The following is a 22186-nucleotide window of genomic DNA, read 5'->3' as shown; positions in this document are numbered from 1 at the left end:
AAAAAAAACAAATTTATGCGCAAAACTGAGAAAATTGTGGTACAAGTAGCATAAAAGTAACCGCGTGATGCGATGTCCGATGCCAGATGCCAGATGCAAGTCGGCGAACTATGGCAAACTAAACTTTTAATGAGGGCAACGACTTGCCAATACTTTTCGAATCAACTGTGGAAAGTTGTTTCTGAGAGAAAGCCGCACTTTCTTTCACCATTCAATTTCATTTTTTCTGCTTTATGAGTATACCCTTTAATATCCATTAAAGTAGCATAAAAGACTTCACAGGTAGCGTTATTTCAATAGAGCAAAGTGCTTGGTACTTTGTTAGCGTTTTTATGTTGGCTCGCTCACTCACTCAGTTTAAGCAGCTGCGAATTCATCTCACACATATCTACTTAAATGTAAGCCCAGCACGCAACTACAAATGGTTCATTCTGTGATCCAAATAAGCTGCACATTAAATGCAAGCCCATGAGATTGCAAATGCGTGAAAGTAAGCCAAGACCAAATGTACTTCTCATTCTTCCGATGTAGTTGGATATATGAGCATAATGAAAACTAGCTCACACACACAGACACACTCGTAGTCACTCAACTCATTCACATTTTGTCTATGCTTGGCTGTATGGGCCACTCTTGGCTATAGACAAAACTCGTCGCGTATTTTTGTCTTGCAGCCAAGGACGAGATGCGAAGCGAAGCTAAGCCAAGTTAGTTGCCTTCATTGCCAACACCTTGTCGCATTGGGGGCTAACCATAACCACACACCACACCTCCCCCTGCATCTTCATCCTACTACACACAACACATTCCACCCAAAAGCCCATTACAACTACTTAAGGTATGTAAATAACGCGATGAACGCGCGGGCGCTAGAAATAAGCCAAGGCAAATCATAAGAAGGCGCCAGTATCAGCAACAGCAGCATCACAAGCAGCTAACCCCATTACCACCCCCTTACTTACCTCGTTGCCACCCAGAGGGGAGCAGAGCATTAGCATAATCGTTATGGTTATGCGCGACGTGTGCATAATGGTTAAGCTTGAGAATGAGGAGCTCAAAACCAGTGACACGCACATATAAACTATGTTAAGTGCGCTGACATTCTGATATATAGTGTATTTTACACTTACGATAAACGGGGTAGCACGAATGTGTTGGCAATGTTGAGAGTACGCATGTTCAGGGTTTTAGCTATGGAAATTTATGACTTGCAAGAAAGAAACTATATTTAGATTAAAAACTAGTGTGGAAGTGGAAGCCTTTAATGACTAAATAATATCTATTTGGAAATTTAGTTAATAAGTTTCTTTGGAGCCCAAGTAAAATACAATTTCATATTTAAAGTCAAGATAAAATTCAATAATTTCTTCATAACTAAATAATAGATTATTGTTACTTTAGTTAAAAAGTTTCTCATAAGACTGTCTAAAATAAAAATTCATATTTAAAGTTAACATGAAATGCAATGATTTCTTTATAACCAAATAAGAAATAACATATTTGAATTTTAGTTAGTAGTTTCTACAGAGCCTAACAAAAATATATGATATAATATTTAGAGTTCAGATAAAATTCATAATTTTAAAAAGAATCAGATTGTTTCTCACATTAAATAGACTTGATTGCGAAGTTATTGCTTTAGTTAACCACTCTCTAAGTAATTTAATAAGAAAAGAATATAAAATATATTATAGTGAAGAACAATGTCATCGGCATGTATTGCTATAATATCATTTATTTCATTTTTGTTTCTTTAAAAAATTATATACTCAATTCATTATTATATTTAATTTTGTCATATTCCATTTTTAAAAGATTTAAAAAAGATTTTATATTATGTTTATAATTCCAGCTACTAAAAGCGACTTCGTTAGTACTTGAATAGTAGTAAGAGTATTAATAGTTCTGTTTAAGCCTCTGCTAGTCAGAGTATTTCTTGTGTTGTTGTGGTTGGTGTTGGTTTCGCAGTGCACCTCAAGTGCGTGGAAGGCCTTAAAGCTTGGACGTGGTGTTGTGTTTGCTCAGGTGCGCGCATATTAAGTAGCGGCCACATGTGTGTGTAACTCGTGTGTAGCCTACCTTTTGGGGCATGCTATTAGCAAGCAGCACAAGTAAAAAATAAGAAGCAAAGCCACCAACACACGCGTCGGAACATAATAAATTACCGGCAATAGAAACAGCGAAATCAAGAGCAAAGCCATGCCAACTTTGTGTGTGTACGTGTGTGTGTGTGTGTGTGTGTGTGGGAAGTCAAAGTCATTCGAAGGGACAGCTAGAGTTTTGGCGTTGGAGTTGGAGCTTTTAGATGGAGCTGGCAAGCGTTAGATCTTAATGTGGCATGTTTAAGATTCAGCACGCATAACTTATAAAATAAAAATTAAAATTCCAATTGCAAACCTCAATAATAAAACACTTTTAAGTGCTCCACAGACAGAGGACTTCCAGTAATAGTCACCTTACTCGCTCCCTCCAGCTGTCTCTCTCTCTCTCTCTCTCTCTCTTTCTCTCCGTCTTTCTTTCTCCTTCTTGCTTAGTCTAAAAAGCAAAAAGGTAACGGAAGGACGTCGAAGGACGTCTCGGTTTCGCTATGTGGGCGTTTCAGCCTTTTTCTTCATTTTGCTGCCACAGACCTTCTAGCTGTCTATATATATAGAATATATATCAGTGTATGTGTGTGTGTGTGTTGGTGAATCTCAAGGAGCCACACAAGTTTATTAAAAATTTCGCCAAAAGGCATCTATCAGTTATGAGGGGCGGCCGCGTCGACAGTGCGCGACTCATTTCAATGAGTTTCATGCTGTTTTCTTTTCTTTTTCTCTCGGTTTTTTTAGTCGACTCGCTCTGAATGCTTCTAAGCCAGCGGATCTGCCTACGTCTCTCTTTCTCACTGTCTGGTTGTCTTTCTCTCTCTGTCTCTTTTGTTGTTTCTCGGTGGTCGCCACATCTTGTAATTGGCATTCCGCACGCTGACCGAAATGAAAATGCTACGTGCTTTCATTTCACGTTACGACGGCATCGGCATCGACATCGACAACGCGACCACCGCCAACGTTGGAGTTGGATAAGTCAGCTCCAAAACGGTCCATTGACCACCGAAGGGAGCTGAAAAAAACTGGAACTGACTGCTGGCTACTGCCAAACTGGGAGCTGGCCAACAAAATGATGCTTATTTATAGCGTTGGGCATTTTAATTTTTTACGTTTCGGGCATACAATTTACTTGCTGCTCTGTTCTTAAAGTCAATCACATCACAGCAAGTCAAAGTTAGAGCGTCACGAGGAACAATCTCCTCAAGACTTTTACGTTCCTCAAGGCATTCTTCGTATTTTCCATTTGCCATCCTTCAGGATGTCTCCTCAACAACAAAGCAAACCAACAAAAAACGAAAAAAAGGGTGCGGTCCGTTGGCGTCGCGAAAATCGATAGCTTCGCATATTGAACTCCTGTCAGCCTTCATCTTTTACTCCACCTTAGTCTCCATCTTTAGCTGTCGCTGTCGTCGTCTCTGTCGCTGAATTGCGTAATGCATATTCAACGAATTTATATATATATGTATGTATTTTTATTTTTTGGAATGCCTGAAATTGACAGCCAGCAAATTTCGTTGTCAGCCTCATATACGTCTTTCGATTGTTTGCATTGTGCTGCGGTTTTCTTTTTTCTTTCCCCTTTCTTTTCTTTTCATTTTTTGATGTGTCTGCCATAGGTGGGAATTTGTTTGAAATGTGTTAAGGCAAGAAATTGTATTTCTGAATGATTTTTACACACTTTTTACGCTTCAGCTATGGCATATGTCAGACAGCTCTTGTCGCAACTTGCCAAATAAATGTGTGGGAAAATAAAATGCAATTTGCCCATCATCAGCTTTTAAATGCATATCGAATTGCTAACAATTGAAAGAGAATGAAATTTTTTATTCATTTCAAATATTCAAAATGAGTTATATGTTAATTATGTGCAATTTGTAATGAATTAAAATGGAATTTAATTTGGTATTAGATTTTCTGCAATTAACTTGATATGAAATTGAATGTAATCGATATATCACTCTACATAAATATTTCGAATTTTTATTTTCATATTATTGAAGTATAATATTTAATTAGTTTTAAATTTGGTCTCTTTATTTCTTTCACATAATTTCAAGCAAAAGTATTCATTACATTCATGTTAAATATTTGACTTTTATTTTAATTACTTTTTAAATAAAATAAACCTTTTTCAATCCATTTATCAATTGTAAAAATAAGGCAGATATTTAGAGCATTCTTTACTTCAAACTTTTGCATCATTCAGTTAGTCTTCTATCCATCAGTTTGATCCTTCAAACAAACCTTTCATGCGCCCAAAAAGATGCTTGTAAATTTTGTGAAGCATTTTGTGTTGATGCTCAAACATGTGTGGGACTTGTACTCGTACTTGTATTCGTACTCGTGTTCATATATGGGTACTCATACTCTTCACTCTCCACTCAGTAGTCATCAAATTTATGAGCACTCGTCGCACTAACTCTTAAAAATGGCATCTATAAAGCAGAAGCAGCATTTTTTTTTGGGAGAAAACACGAGGCGACACTTTGCATATGAAAGGGCTTTAGGCATTTATGCAGTGTGAAGAATAGGGGAGCAGGATAGGGATATGGAAGGGGGCGTGGCATATTGTATGCCTAGCGGAGGTTGCTTAAGTCGGCTTGCTAGCGAAGCTGCTGCCAAATCCAACCACGCACTTAAGCGCCGTTCTTCCGGATGCCTACACAAACAGAAAGGGAAACAAAGCAAGGAGAAATCGGGAAAGAGAGCGAGTGAGAGAGAGAGGGGGAGTGTGTGCGACAGAGAGCGCTGCTATTTACTCGACTTAGAACGCAATAATATATCATCTACAGTTTATCATCGCTATGACGCCAGACTGAAATTATTATCCAGCAAATTTATTGCCAAACAATAAACGCGAAGCACACATATATGTGTGTGTGTGTGAGTCTATCTCTGTCTCTCCCTCTGTGTGTGTGTTTGTGGCAAGGCTTGACAATGTACCAACAGGCAAAGTAACAACAAACAACACAACAACAACAACTGCGTTCACATTCAACAACAACATTTAGAATGACAGCCATTTTGACAAGTCTCAATAGCAACAAACAAAAACCAAACAAACAAATGCGAAAACACAGAAGAAAACAAAAGTGGAGAGAGGGACAGAGAGACAGAATTTCTAATAAAATAACCGACATTAAAATACCCTGTAAAGGATATAAAATGCAGATATATCGAACAATAAATTTGAAATTAAATTGAAAAGTTTAATGGCTGAAAATTGAGTAGAAAATTATTTAAAATATCTATTAAAATAGTCAACGATCTCTTCGTTCGAAAGAGTCTCTCATTTTTAAATTTAATTTGGCTCTAGGAAATTTTTTATATTTTTAAGTATCAATTTACAATTCAAAAACAATACTTAATAGAGTGAATATAAATCTTTGTAGAAGTTCTATCATAATAATAAACGATCTCTTCTCTAATGAGGTTCTCTCATTTTTAAATTTGAAATTTAAAATGTATATAAATGTTTCAAGCAGTGAATATATTACTAACAATTTTAAAATTATCTTTAATTTATAATTGGAATATAAAGACATTTTAATTTAAAATGCCACCATGTAACAAATTTTTAATTGAAAATGAAATGTCTTATACTCAAAGAGTATCATTAGACAACCTTGGACTTTTTACAGGATATTCTCCAACGAAGCGACAACTTTTGTAATATTTTTAGCTACTTTTGTCGCCAACAGACACAATACACAGGCTCGCATTTATGTATAATATCTATGTATGTGTATGTGCCGTTTATATATTCATAACAATCTCGAGAGCTGTCACAGACTGCGTCGAAGTTGACGCGTTCGCTCACACTCGACACTCGGAATGTTTTTTACAATTGACCAAGGCAATAGCAAAAGTACAAAAATATGTCCAGAGCCAGTTCGTTCGCTTTGGATCTAAAGCCAAAATCAAATTGGGCTTCTGTTTGCTGCGTAACGAATTCTATTTTTTATTTTATATTCTGCATGTGGAGGAGACAAATAACACAAGTTTTGCTAAATTGTCAGCTGCTGTTGCTGTTCTCATTCACCAGGCATATTCATCTAGAATATTCCATACACATACATATATGTTTTTACCCCTTTGCCTATGGTTTTTATGACAAGCTAGCTTCTTGTCCATTCGCCCTCTTTCACATCATCATCTGATGCCCTCAAACGTTCCGCACATAGTTTGTTTGCCTTGTTAAAAGGGAGAAAGGGGACGGAAAAAGTGTAGTTTGTTGGGCAAAATTGCCAAACATTTTGCGCATAAATGACAAATGCCTCTGATGGCATAAAATATGACTTTGGAAATTGTTTTGCAGCATATAAAAAGAAGGAATGAAAGTAGAGTGCAGCTATTTTTGCAAAATGTGTTGATGGATGTGAAATAGTTGTGATTGCTGAGCATCTGCACGTGCTCTCGCAACGTCAAGTCTTTCACAAGTAATGATTTAAATATCAAATTACACACCATTTGACTTTTCGTTTAATTGCAAAGCAAGTCAATTTACTCAGCCCTCAAAATTGGCTTTGACTTTCCGAGTTTTAGAGTACTCTCATACCAATCAATTTGCTGACAATTGACTTGTCAAGACATCAATTATAATTGACAGCAGCAGCTCATTCTCGGAATCAGAAACACCAAAAGCCATTTATTTCAGTTTTCCGCTACCCGTAAAACCCATTTAATGTGAGTGTGTGCATATTGAATTCTGTGCGAAAACATTGTCAATAAATGGAGAGGCAAACGCATTAAATATTCAATGGCATAATGCTAATCATTTATTGGGCGCAAAATTCATTTGGAGTAAGTACGCGTTGGCAAGGCAACTCTGCTGTCACAAGCTGCTTCAAAACCCCAAACCTCACCCCAACAAAATCCAGGCACAAATGAAAACTAAAACACACTCTCTACAACCTGCCACGTGCTTTCCACCCACCTTGCCACACCGCATTACATGGGGCTGGTAAGCAAACATTACACAATTTTGATTGTATTTCCGTTTCGTATGCGAACAACGATGGCAACACAAAAACAGCAGCGACAGCAACAGGAAGTTGCGCTTATTTCCGTTTGTTTACCTTTACGCTGTACCTTGATTAAATGTCAGCCTCATGACAGGAGGCAGGGGCAACAACAGGCACATGAACAGCTCTCTGGATATTTCTTTTGGCTTCGACTAGGCCTCAGCTGTGGGGTAATTTAATGTACAAAATGATGAGAAGGTGGAGGAGGGAACAGCGACAAAAAAAACGCTGTGTGGAAGTAAAATAATTTACGCTTTCATCTTTCGTTTCGAGCATCTGCAAAGTGCGCACACATTACGCTAATCATTATCGGGGAGTTTGAGTTTGAATCGATTAAACGCGCGCAGCACTTAATATAATAAAGTATATAGAATATAGTAGAAGGGGCCGATTACTCCACCAGCAAATACTGCTTAATTGCAGATTAATGAGTTTCGAAGTTGGGGTTAAGTAATTATACACAAATTGTTATTCAGACAAAGGCTTGCATAATAAACGAATTTCATTTTCTGTTGTATTAAAGCATTAGTTGCAACTCTCATATTCATTATTAGTATTTTAAATTTATAAATGCCAAATAAATTTATTTTAATGTCATTTTGTGTTGATAGGCAACAAATCCAATTAGATTTTGTTGAAAGTAAAGGATTAGCTAAGGAGACTAGCAAATAGTCTAAGCCAATTATCATTTAAAATAGTTGATCAGCTTAGCCATCGAAATGAAAGCAAATAAAAAAAGCAGAAAGCCTGTCAAATTGTGTTTAAACAGAACACTGTCAATGCCAGACATTGCGAGTTAAGAGAGAAAACTGTATATATATAGTAAAACAATAAAACCACAGTGTCCACGACCTTGCATATGAAATATAAATACAACACTTGGTCAACAGAGAGACAGACAAACATGACATGCGTGTAATTCACACATTTATTTAATTTATTATTAACAAATTTAACGCTTTTGTGCTGTGAATTCTTAAAGCGACTTTAAATAGCATTACTGGTAAACAACAACAACTTTGTGCAGCGACCGCGTGCCGCTAATTAATGGCCAGCAATTTGCATGGGGCGCGCCCAGAAAAGTATGCTATGGAAAATGTGCAAAATGTTTGCCAGAGTCATTTGTAGGTCACCAAGGATATGCGCCTGTTTGTTGATTGTGCCGGCGCATGCTTTGGCATAATTTATGTCGCCAAATTCTGCTCTTTCTTTTTTTTTTGCTAGCATTTTTTCCATTATTTCAAGTTGTAATGCTTTTGTTTTAGCAAAAAAATGTTGCCTTGCATAGAAAATGTTTTATTTGTCAGGCTGTATTTACATGTCTACCAATTGCTAACACACATTTGCATAATTGCCACACACACACAAACATACATACTATGACAGCTATACATTATTTGCCAGGCCATTGGCTTTCAATTTTTGGCATTAGCAGCTAACTGAAAATGTGTTCGTTTTGGCCATGTTTTATTTATGGCATTTCTCGCAGCCTAGTAGTGTTTTCATCTTTTTTTTTTTTTTTTGCTTTAATAATTTATGACTGAAAATATGGTGTCCAATTGCCGGGGCATGCATGTGTTCATTCATTATTTATACATTTTTGAACAGTGCAAAATCACGCCAATATTATTGTAGATTCGAGCCAGAAAAATGTCAAAGTAATCAATATTTGAATGCATTTGCAATATACATAACTCTAAAAGCCTTTCAAATCAATTTAAGCCACTTTGAATAACAATATTGTGAAGCCTTTTGACGCCTGCCAAAATGGCGTTAAAAAAAAGTACGAAAATTTACATTTGTGAACAGTTTAAGCGTTAAAGTAGACATTCGATAAAGAAAGAGATAGAGAAATACATAGTTACGCACACACAGATACATGAACATAAATGCTCATTCAAGCGTTTCATAATGGAAAAATATAGTATGTATATATGCTTTTGTATAGTATGTATCTGGCAACACATTTGCCTCGGCATCTCAACTCATTTTCACATTAATGGACGCCAACGTGGCGCACTGGCAAAATGCCAAAAATGAGCCCAGTTATGTACGAAAACACACACAGTTTAGTTGTGTGTGTGCACATATGTGTGTATTTGTGTATGTTGTGGAGTATTCCATATGAAGCCATTGCTCTCTAGCTGTACTAAGAAATATATGTGCTACTAGAGCACAACCAAGAGACCAACTAAATTATCACTAATATGGCGACCCAGGATAACAGTTCACAGCTGTCTGTGTGTGTGTACGAGTGTGTGTGAGTGTATGTGTATGTGCTGGGCGTGGCAAATAAACACATCAGCTAAAATGCTTTTTACTTAAATTAACAACACCGAGAGCAGCTTGCTTCGATTTTAGGCTAAGCGGCGACCTCCTCCAACTAACGGCAAGTCATTAACTTTAAGTGTATGTGTAGCTGTATGTATCTGTGTGTGTAGCTGTCAATGTATTTGTGCAGCATCTTTTCGGGCGCATTGAAAAAGAAGCACACGTATCGACTGACAAAACGCCAGAGCACAAAATCAATGAAATCCCAAGCAAGTAAATAAACCAGATCGAGCCGAAGTCGAAATTGATATGCTCTTTGCCGATTTGCTTAATGGCAGTAGATAGCAAAACATATCAATGGGTATTTAAAAACAGCATTAATTTCTCATAGCAACAAAAGAAGGAAAAATAATTTTAAATTTTGTATATAATAAAGTTCGAAATTGTTATTAGATTACATTTTATTCTTTTTTTGTTTTGCTAGCATTAAATTATGAATTTATGAGTTGACAATTCTTCTATATTTTCTAATATATATTATTTATTTTCAATTTTTTTAAAGGTTTGTATATATATATCTTTGCTTATAGTATTTTTGGGATTTATTTAATTTATGTATTTTATTTTTTTTTCAGTAAACATATAATATATTAATTAGCAATATGTCTAGGTAAAATGAACAATTTCATTATATACATACATAGTTTACCTGCTTCTGAAAATCTTTCGCATAAATTTTGATTGACCTGAACTTCAATTTAAATTATATACCTTAAAGTCAATGCTGTAAAAACTTGTTACATATATATACAATGTGTTTATAAGTTTCTCTTATTTCTTGAATCTTCTATTTGACTTTGCCATAACAACAAGTGATCAAATCTTCGAAATTAACATTAATTTCATTTAAATGCTCTTGATGAAATATTTCTTTGTCGAATAGAAACTTAAACTTGTATTTTCCCCCTCTTAGCTGCTGCTATTGCAATATTTCAACATTCTTATCACTCACAGCGTGTTTAAATGGAAAACTCCACAGAATAGTATAATTCAAAGCATGGCTGCTTGTTGGGCAAATAAAGTAAATTCTATTTGCTTATTGCTCTGGCTGATAGAAACATTACCATGGAAAGCGAGTACCCTTTTGTGTGCCAGGGTATAAAGCTGAAAGCTGTTTGGCTTGCTTGCTATGGCATACTTAAGCAATCGGAGCAAATGTTTTATCGTCACTTTGCCACACATTTACACACACACACATACACGGAGAGATAAATACATACACACACATACAGACATATGTATGTGTGCTGTTGGCATACAAAGTAGCGGCAGTTTCCTTTCGTTTGCCTCAGCATCTTTTTTTCGCCTCAATCTCAATCGTCTTGAATGCCGCCTATCAATGGCAAAAGGAAGTCTTAGATGGTAGGGGAATGTTTGCCAGGAAGAAGGGAAGCAGGGGAGCCAGAGAGGGAAAATAGAGAAAACATGCGTATCATGCTGATGAGTAAACGTGTGTACAACACTTTTGTATTGCAAAATTTAATAAAGACCGTCTGCAGGCAAATCAAAAATCTAGCAATTTTGATGGTTGCATAATTACCGCAGCCTAGCAACCAGTTCCCCCTCAGCTACCTCCCCCCCCCGCGGACGTGGCAAATAATTCGCTTGAGGCTGGCAAAAACAAACAAATAAATTCAATGCAAAAGAGCAAAAACTTTTCGACACAAAACACAAACAGAAAATGTCGAAAGTTTACAATACGCAACTGAAGCCGCTGGCTAAACGAAATTGAGGGCGTCTTTTTTGCGCCCCTCAGGGGTGTCCTGAAACTAAGCGAACGAGCGGGAAGATAGGGGCGATAGGGCTTAGGGGGGCTATACGTCTTGGCGCGGTCGGAGAATAGTCAAAGTCAAAGCAGCCTCGACAAAAGGCAACAAAGGACTCAAAGGCAACGGCACTGGAGCAACGCCGTCGTCTTCCAAATTGCCACAAAATTTATTATTATTGTTTTATATAAACAGCAAATGCGCGAAAATAAAACAGACTTCAGAGTGAGGAGAGTGTAGAGAGGAATAGAGAGGAGGGAGCCTAACTGGATGGATGATGATGGTTCCCATTCTTGCAATTGAGTAAATGCTAAAGCTGTGCTCTTATTTATTTTCGCCTTTTGTTGAGTGTTTATATAAAGCAGCATGGCCCGAAAATCAGCCATCATTATACAAAAGTTATGCCCCAACCACGCCTCTTTTCGCCCCGTTTATCCTCTCGGTTGAGCTTCACTTTAAAGAGCAGCAGCAAACGAAACCTTTACATCAAAATGAACATTTCACAGCTGTGCCACAAATATTTTCTGCGTGTTTTTTTGATCCAATGAAAATCCTTTTTATTTATTTTGGTTTTTTTTTTACTCTGTCTATTTGAAGTTGTGCTTTTTCATTAGAAAAGAGCGCACTCGATTATTTGATTTATTTTATTTCATTTTCGCGGTTTGCTTTGTGTATTCAAAATAGAATTGCAATTCCCCGTTTTTTTTATTTTCGCCGATTTCTCGATGCCGATTTCGATTTAGTTGTAAAACGAAAGTTTTGTGGCAGCAGGTAAAAATTCTCTACTGCTCTTCTGTTATTTAAATTAAATACAGTGCAGAATATATTGATAGTTGAGAGAAAGAAAATACTACAATAAATATGCAAAATATTGTTTTGCATTTTCACAAATTTGAATGTAATTCAAGTTGTACAATAACACATTTAGGGTGCATTCGGTTGTTAGTTATATGGTTGACAATCTGGTATATTCACTCTATGGTATATTTTTAATGTAATAGTATATCCATATACCGAATCTGGTATATTTTCGCCAGTATATAAATGGGAATACTTTAAGACTAATACTGCATTGTTTTTCTTTTATTAAAAATGAGTAACGGGTATCTCTCAGTCGAGCACACTCAACTGTAGCTTCCTTACTTGCTTTTTTGTTTTGTGATGTTGAAATGCTTACTGGCACTCAAATTTATGCATTGAATTGCAGCAGCATTTATTTATTAATTTTTATCAAATGTATCCAAAAGCAAACACTACGATGCATTCATAAACACACTCGAATCAATTTATATACTATATATATTTACATATTGTTTCCGACTGACATCAGCTGAGTGAATGCAATAAAAGCAGGGCACGTCTGGTGGCGGCTGTCCATCAAAATGAAAATGTGAATAAAATAAGTAACGAATTGCATTTCACATTAAATCAATTCAGTTTGACTTGTCCAGAGACCACAGACGCAAAAAAAAAGAAGGAAAATACCCGGACAGCAATCGATCAAACAGGACACGCTTATGGACTCACGCATATGGATTTATACATACATGAATTTATATTTAATTAAAATAAATACAGATTGGTTTTTGCGGCACAGCGGCAACGGCTTAGTGAACTTAAGCAAATTAAATGTCGAGGGAAAATGTCGATAGGAGTTGCCGCAAACGATATAAATGCTCTTTAAACTGGCGAAAAGCAATAAATGCCGAGGGTGTTCAGCTTGTGTTCCTCTCAGTCTGTCTGTCTGTGAAGGAGGAGGAGCGTGTCGACTATGAGCTACAAGAAATTTGCATATTTTAAATAACTTGTGGGACACACTAGAGAGATGCCAACCAAGAAGCAACAGCAGAAGCAGCAGCAGCGGAGGGTTGACAATGGCGACGGCAAGACAACTCCAATTTATTTGCAATTTGTTTGAAATTTATATCAAAGCCGTACGAACACATACACTCGCACACTTGACGACACGCCCCCTTGCACACACATACACACACACCCCAATATGCCATAATTGAACTCATAAAATGCGAGTAGAGAGTGAGAGCGAGAGCTCAACGTTCAGCCGATATTTATGCATATCTAGAATAGAAAGAAAGTCTAACTGAACACACACACACACACACATACAGACAAACAAACAAATTATGTGCTCATTTGAATACACATTCTAATGCGAATCACGTTGACGAAAATTCATTGAACCGTGTGTCAGCAGCTCCCCTTCAACTCCCCCCCACCCGCTGCCCTTCTTGGCAGTTCCAGTGTCTGGTCGCTACCTTGACTTTTGAGCTGTGTGTGTCTCGAAGTCATCCAATCAGCCAGCACATGTCAAATGTGTAAGTGTGACAAGGACACAACTTATTTCGGAACACATACATACACACATACAAATATATGTATGTACATATATGCAGCCGATACGCAGTTAATCTATCAGGACATGGCACAATGTGTAGAAAATTAAATGTGCGTCCCTCCACAGTTGCGAAGCAAGCAAGCTATGAGCTCCCAAGCGCCAGGCGGCAGTCATGTGTGCAGATGTCCTTGCGCCAGCTCCCTCCTCTCTGCACATGTGTGTGTGTGAGTGTGTGTGAGAGTAGGGAATGTGTGTGTGTAAGAGTGTAAGTTGGGGATGTGTAATGTAAATGCAAACTAAATACACAACAGGCTGAGCATTAAGTCGATTGCTTCAAGGACCTTAGCGTGTTCCAACTGAGCTGCCAGCCACAGTTCTACGAGTTCCAACTCCTCCTCTTCCTCCTGCTCCTCGCTTCTTCTTTAGCTACTCCTGTTACAGTCTGGCGCTTTGTCATTACCTCTAACTGAAGCGAGCTTCGCCTCCATCTCCATCTCATGTGTTGTCTGCGGCATCTACTCACTTAATTTTCGCTTTTGCTGCCACTTGAAGTGAAAATGAGTGGCTCACACCACATCTACACCATTTACTTCCCCCCTTCGACTCCCTTGCTTCGCTTGCTTAACATTTGCTCGTCCATGTGTCTATCTATCCATGGCTCTGGCTTGATGTCAATGTGTTTGTCTATGTGTGCGTGTGTAAACGCTGAGGCTGCTTTTTAATAAGCAATTTACTTTTAGCTTAACAACGCTCAAGTGCTGTCGCCTGTAATGAAATACGCGAGGCTCTAAGCAGGCGGCTTACACACAAAAATACGCTTCTAAAGGCGAACTTGCAATGATTTTCCTTCCCCTTTTTTGATACCCTTTTTGGCACAAGATCTAATCAATTTGCTAACAAGATAGAGAGAGAAAGAGAATGTGGTTTTATTTCACAGCGAGACAGAATGTGTGGCAACTCTTAACTACACTCCAGCTTTCACTTTGTAGATGAGATATACTACAAAAATACTACAAAATATTATTGGAAAGAGTAGATTAACACTTTGTAAAATACATTTGAAGATTTGAAAAATATATAGCTCATATTAATTAATTTTTTATTTTCTTTTTGTAGTTTCGAAGTAGAAAAAGTAGAATAAGAATTTTGTAAAATACCATTGAAAAAAAGTAGCCGTAATCTTCTGATATTTAACTATGAATTAAGTATCAGGAAAAGGTATTTAAAAATACTAAAGATTATAATTAGAAAAAGTAGGATTAGTATTTTGTAAAATACATTTAAGTTAGTATAAAAAGCATCCCAAAAATTCGTTTGTTTAAATATGAATTAAGTACTAGACAATATTTTCTTCATTTAAAAGATTACAATTAAATATACAAAATAGATATTCCTCAACCCTATTCCTTAAACTCTCTCATCAAAAATAAATTATTTTAAGTTTTCGCAAATTTCTCAGAGTATCGCTAATTCGTTGGCTTGCATCATAAAATTTCCTTACCGCTTTTCTTCTACAAATTTATTTTTTGCCTTTGCTGTTTGCCAACGATAATTAATTTTTTGGCCCCAGCCTGTGACAAAGTTAAGATCTTGAGTTTGAATGCATTAAAAATAAATTACAATGTTTCTATTTATTTACATATTATGCGTGAATGAGTGTGTGCTTGTACTTTATATACTTTTTTAGACTTTTTATATACATATATGTTGTAACCTTGACGTCGCAAAGAGAGTTAACAGAGAGAGAGAGAGAGTTGACAAATTAATTTGATTATGATAAACTGAAGTTGCCAAGTTGTGGTAATTGTCAATTGCATAGCTAATGAATTGCCATTTAATTAATTGTTATTTAATTAATGACAAACTGATATAATGCGTTGCACAATTTAATTGCACATTTTCGGTGAGTGTGTTTTCTCTGCTGACTTTAGTTGAGTGAAGCAATTTGGCCGCAAATCATTTCAAGTTGCTCTTTTATTGCGTTCAGTGTCCTGTCGCAAGGACAACAGGACAACGAAATGCGGGCAGCAATTTAAGCACCTGCTGAGCGGCACGCACCTGAGAGCTGGGATTCCTGCCCAGCCCATGCTTTGCTCTTTTTCCTGGCACTTGTCAAGCGCGTTGACAAAAAAAAAACTCGGGAGTGTGTCTATGTGTGTGTTTTTGGCTACCATTTTGATAGCGGCCACAATGGCGGCGTTAACATGGCAGAAATGTTAAGGCTGGACATAAATCAAATTGGGTTTTTATTGCCCATCTGGGCCATTTGTCAGTGCACCTTTTTACATGGTCAACGCTTTCAGTTAATAAACCAAAATCGAAATTCCGTTTGTACATAAATATTATTTTTAAATCTCTCAATGAAATATGGCTGACTACTATATTTTTGACGAATTGCTATCGTTCTCTCTTTCTCTTTCTCTCTCTGTCTCTCTCTGTCCACTCTTATGCATAATATTCATAAATAAATAAATTGAATGGACAAATACAAAGAACAGTTACCGACGGCTGCTGGGCAGGATACGGATATGAACACGGTTAAAAACAAAACAGAGCGACAACCATTTATGTCAAAAAAAGGTAAAAAAAAAACAGACAAGAGCAAAAAAATTAAAAGTTACTTCAAAGCTGCCACGTTACTCCTTGATTTGCATATTTAATGCTATTTGCATAAAACAGCACAACAAATGCGCTTCGTTTTACCTTTTGGCCCTTAATAATATGGACAACAGATTTCTGATTTTGTAGCTATCCAAAAAAATAGATGCCTTCAGGCATTCTCCAGCAAATAATTTATAATTTAATGGGTATCTGCTGGTTGTGCATTTGCATATTTGTTCATTTTTCCCATACACATACCTTTATCGTTTTAATCAACAGTCGTCATGTCTCTCTCTTATGCAATGCGGCTGTTGTTTTTTCTGTAAAATGCAAAACAGAAAGAAAAAGGGTTTCATTAGAATTGTTTATAACTTTTTGGTTTTTATTTCATTTTCTCTGCTTCAGTGGAACAAATGACTGCGTAGAGTCGACCAGCGAACTACCTTGTCAACTTTTAATTTATAATTGTTTGCAAAAATTTCATTTCATAAATGTAATTCAAATGCTATTTGTAGTTCCTTTACTTCAACTTTAATTAGCATATCTTAAGTTAAGAAAATTTCGTTAACGATTTTACCTAGCTTTAGAATATCTTTTATAGAGTTTTATAGTTATCTAATTTCAACTTTGATTTATATTCCCCATATTTAGCTAATTCTTCATAAATTGGTTTATGCTGTAAAGATTTTTTCGTATTTATTTGACTCCTTGTAAAATTAATATTACTCATCAGTAATAATTTATATTTATACTTATTGCTTAATAAATATTTCGTACTTCTTGCTTAAATAGTCCTTATTAATAAATACTTATCAAACAGGAAGTAGAAAAAATACGAATAATATTTACAGCATTTTTTTTTAAATTTTTAAAGATATAGCAAAATATTATTGCTTATTTTTTTAAGATTTTAGAATTTTTTAAATGCAGAAAGTTTATTTCATAAATGCAACTAAAATGCTGTTGAAATAAAAACACTTCTCATATTTTATGTTAGTTTGCTTTACTTAAAAGTAAATCTTTTAACTTTTTACCAAATTTTTGAGCACAAAAGTCTACTCATCATAAATGTAATTAATATTAAAATTCATATATGATTTTATTTCCGTCTGCTGCATATTAAAATACCTTTTAGTGCACACATAATTTTTACAGGGTGCTCGGGATGCAAAAAAAGATATGAAGAGAATTTGTCGTTTTGCTTAAATTTTTGTTTTTTTTTTGGCAAGTAAAATGAACAATATGCAAATATGTCCTCGGGATGCTTTCGGAATTTAAATTTGAAGCTAAGCCTCGAAATATGCCGCTTCGCTGAAGCTCTTGCAAGCTTTGAGGCTCCTAAAGGCTCGCAGGCTTTTTAGGCACTCAAGCCTCGATGCTGACCCTTTGCGTGACGTATTTGGCAAGGACACGGCGACAACAATAAAATTAAATATTCTATTTAATGGCGTCGTAGTATGCCAGACGCGTGGGCAACTAAAATTTTGAAGTGAAGCGCGTCGGACAGGAGTCAACGAACAGGACATCTCTCATGTGTATGAGTGTGTGTGTGTGTGTGTGTGTGAAATATTAGAAGGTCCTTTTTTGAAAGCGAAACAGCACAAGTTAATCCCCGCCAAGTCTTGAGGTTCGACAGCCCGTCGAGAGAGAGAGTCTGTATCAAGCTTTAAATTTGAAATATCTGAGTTCCGGCAAATTGCATTCACATTATATCAATTTTATTGCCAGCAGAGAAAACACAAACACAACATCCTGGGGTCCAATAATACGCGTAACCTCGCCAAGAGCATGTAAATAAAATACGTATATATTTTGTGTGTAGATATTTTGTGCGTTCTACACATAAAAAAGATTTTATTGAGGGTCTCATGGTTTTTTTTTTTTGGTATCCTTTTTATTCTAATTTTTGTCTCGCATTGCTTTGGGTACTTTTTTTTTTTTTTGTTGTCCAAGCTTATCTCTTGGGCCTTCCCAAGCCGAGGTAACAATCCACATTTCCTTTTTTCGTTTTTGTCTCACTCTGCGCCTTTTGTTTCGCACAAATTAAGCAGATTATATAAATTGGATAAGATTGTGCGAATGCGTATGTGTGGAGAGTAGGGAAAATGGAAAGCCAGATTGTAGATTGTAAAAGTATCTGGCCAAACAACTTGAACACCAAAAAAAAAAGCAATCGATGACACAAATAATACCTCAATTAAGCTGCGAGCTATTCAAAAAATTTGTGTAATGAAAAACAAGCAACATTTTACCCAGCGTGCTTCAAATTTATGCCACAATATTCTCTACTCAATAGATATTTAATACTCAGCAATTTTTCGTCAACTTGTCCGCTCCCTTTCCCTTTGCCCTCTCAAAAAAAAATAAAAAATGCCCCCAAAAAAAGAAAAGTAAAAAAATGGCGAAGAGGCAACCGCAGCGCAGCGACCGCGATGGTAAACAACGTCGAACTTTTCCTCGCTTTCTCTCTTTGCTTTGTTCCCTTCGGTTTTTCAAAGCGTCGTCGAAGCTCATAATGAGTGGCTAGGGGGATGCAAGAGGAAGAACAGGAGGAGCATGGGGAGGGAAGGCATCCCCCTCTGCATTTGTTTACATAATATTTTCATGTATATTTTGCAGCTTGTACATATTTTTTAATGATTTTTTGTCGGACTTGCTTTGGAAAGTTTTTAAAGGCGCGCCCTTACAACTCACTCTCTGGCCACAATCCGTGGAATGAGGATGTGTTTTGTGGGAGAGGGGAAGAGGGGAAAGGGAAAGGGAAAGCGAGGGGTACTTGCCACAGCAGCATAATTGCGCAGAGGCAAATGAAAAACGCCTGGCAATATTGAAGGCAGCGCGCGAACTTTTCAAGTGTAAGAAATTTAATTTCGAAATGTAGGTTTAACGAACGGAAATTGCTTTCGCCTTCGCCTCAAAATGGCATAAGCCCTTGTATACAAATACAAATTCAAATACAAATACAAATATATATTTTGCGTGTGCTCTCTATACAGTTCTTCCTCCTTAAGCTATTCGCTTTCGCTTTTTCACTTTACTCGCTCATTGTTGTCCAACAACACGGGAAACAAAAAAAAATTGTTTTTGAAAACAAAAGAAAAAGCGAATTCAGCTTTTTGCTGTTGTTGTGTTTTCATTTTGCAATTTGTTTGCTTAACTTTCTGATTGAGCCTGGTGCCGACGCCATCGCCGCATTACGAATTTGCCAGCAAATGAAATTATTTAATGTTTTACATTTGTTCGATGAACCAACCAACCAACCAACCAACCAACGAACTTCCCCCCGTCGACGATCTTTGCCCTTGGCCCCCTTTTACTACCTCTGCTTTGGCACTCAGCACAGCGCGTAATTGCGACTGATTTGTTTGGCATTTTGCACGGCCATTTATTTTCGTCATGGTCAGCTTGAGGCTGGCCAAAAGAAGGATGTGGGAAACGCATTGCATTGATTGGGCCCATTGGGAGCATGTTCATTTCTTCGCTTACTTTATGTTTTACTAATGAAAAATGGATGCAAAACAAAGTTTAACAAGCGGCTTAATATTGTGTGAAGAAAGCGATTAATACATCACGGAGAATAAAAAAATAAATATTAATACAATAATAATAATATAATTTATTATAAAAATATAAAGAATATAACATTTATGCATTTATTGCATAATGCAATAAAAATAATAATCTTCAAATTAAAATCCATTATACAAAAGACAATAAAATTGTCCATTTTGAATACAGGCAAAACAGTGCGGTATTAATTTTAAAACATACCATATTAATATACCGTCAAATACTATAAATATTAAATTTTCAGGTATCCTAATGATCATAGTTATTATTGTTTGTATGTGTCTCTAGCTTCAAAAAAGAAAGAACAAATTAATTCATGGTTATGTGAATTACAAAAAAGATTAAGATCCCTGCAAAAAATATTATAAAATTCGATGCTAATATTAATCAATAAAATTAAACGTTATCGTATAATTGCATAAACAATTTTCACTTTTCAAAACTACTCAAAATTGAAAAAATAAATGATAGAATTTATGAATTTTATTCAGTTTAATGCATATTCAAATTGTGCACCACATTTACCACTATTTTGTATGCCATTTAAAATGTTAACTACATTTCTTCATTAATAATATGCAATCCATAATTGTGATGAAAATATGTCAAAGTTGTCCAATTGGTTTAAGGAAACAATCGAATTAAACTCAAACTGCAACAGTTCAATTTAAAATTTAATGACCTTTGTACGAAGTTGTGTTCTTTTTTTTCTCGGCATTTTCTGCATTTAATTTGCATACTTTTGTAGCTGTAAAATGTGTTTTAATTTATTGGAAAGTCGAAATTGCGAAAAGTATTAACAGTTGGCATTTAAGTATGTGTTTAAAGCTGTCCAATCTGTGTGCTGGCCACAATGTTAACGAGGCTAAAACGCGTGTAATTATCGGCGCACTTTTGCCATTTCACATTTCACAATTTCACAATTTGCCAAGCGATGCGTTGTGCTTTTGGCCAAGGTTAAACCCCGTGCACTTTCGTCCCACTTTTGACTTATTAAGCGCGGTCAGCAGACGCCCTCAATCTGTTGACCCAACGTTCAGCTTTTTTGCTCGTTCACTTTTCCACATTTCAAATGCAAAGGCCAAAAGCAGCAGCAGCAGCCTGCTTTTGCTTCCATTACCAGCTTTTCGAGCATGTACTTTACTTACACACACACACGCGCACACACACACACCTACACACGGTTATGGCCAACTCGAAAGTTTGTGGCAAGCAGAAACTTTGACTGAAAATAGAATCACCATTGACAGCAGCGATTGGCCGCTTGGCTTCGATAAGCCAACAAGCTTATAGAAAAACATTAATAACATTATCCTCCACATCAAACACACATGCAAAACAAACTAATCAAACTTTGGGCAGCTCCAAAATGCGCAAAACAAATTGCTTTATTTTCCAATGTTGCTTTCTTGATATTTTAGAATATTAACCCAGCATTCGTGTGGCGCCACAAGCAGCAAGTAGTTCTCTCCTCCTTTATTCGGCTCTTCTTCAAGTTGAAAGAAGGAAAAAAATCGAAAATCAATTTTGGTTAATGTGCCCGGGCAAGTTGTGTCTGCCTTTTGGGCACTGCCAAACAGAAGCACGCACACATGTGCCTCGACTTGCCACTTACCCCCCTTTTACCACCCCTCTTGTTGCCTGTTTAGCACAGACGTTGCGTTGCCTGCCTGGCTGCCTGCTCTCCACTGCCGCCGGTGTCCATAGCATATTTTTGCATAGTATACGTAGTTTATGCAAACATTTCTACTCAAAGCCCGCATAAATTATGGCCCTCAACACTTGGCAGCAGCAGCAACAGTGGAGGGCAACGAAACTGTCTCGACCATAAAATTAGACCGTATCCAAAAGGGTGTGCACACCCCAAACACCCAACACACACACACACACACACACAGCAAGTGGTCCTGGCAATCGCTGTTTACTCTGCATGTCATTTCCGAGAGTGCGCCAAGCATGATGATGCCCAGGAGAAGCTGCTATTTCTGTGTGTGCTACGTGATTGGCCATAGTATACTATATGTATATATGGCACATCTAATCTACTTTCCAATGCAGTCTAAACACTGATTCAACTCGCACTCGCACGTTGACAGACTTTTACCTCACATTATAACAACTTTGATTTGCTGACCCTTGCAATTGTGTATTCCAATATTGACAATTGCCACAAATTTGCTATAAGCTAGAGGCAAAGGTTGAGTTTGAGTAAAAGATGCCTTTGACTTTTCGTACATTAGAGTTGAAATATGGAAAATATGGAAACTGAATTATAAACAGCAAATATTACATGTATTATTTGATATAAGCTAGAAACATTTCTATGCAGCATTAACTATTGAACAAAGGTTGAAGTTGTAAAGGTAAAAGGTGCATTTGACGTTTCGTACATTAGAGTTCAAATATGGAAGCTGAATTCTAAAAACAAAATATTACAAATTTGACATA

At 36.5% G+C, this 22186-nt stretch overlaps 1 protein-coding gene across 2 annotated transcripts in view; it reads right to left on the bottom strand.

Annotated features, from left to right (window-relative positions):
• The window catches only part of LOC132794279 (uncharacterized), a 52094-nt gene that overhangs the window by 24182 nt on the left and 5726 nt on the right, over nt 1-22186 (bottom strand). For both annotated transcript variants that reach the window (XM_060804601.1, XM_060804612.1), the window contains exon 2: nt 16427-16488. The gene's annotated coding sequence lies outside the window, so the exon portion shown is untranslated. The remainder of the gene's footprint in view (nt 1-16426; nt 16489-22186) is intronic.

This window comes from Drosophila nasuta, chromosome 2L, assembly GCF_023558535.2.
Source record: "Drosophila nasuta strain 15112-1781.00 chromosome 2L, ASM2355853v1, whole genome shotgun sequence".
NCBI lineage: Eukaryota > Metazoa > Arthropoda > Insecta > Diptera > Drosophilidae > Drosophila > Drosophila nasuta.
Note: the sequence above shows the minus strand (reverse complement) of the source record. Positions and strands in the feature narration are given on the sequence as shown.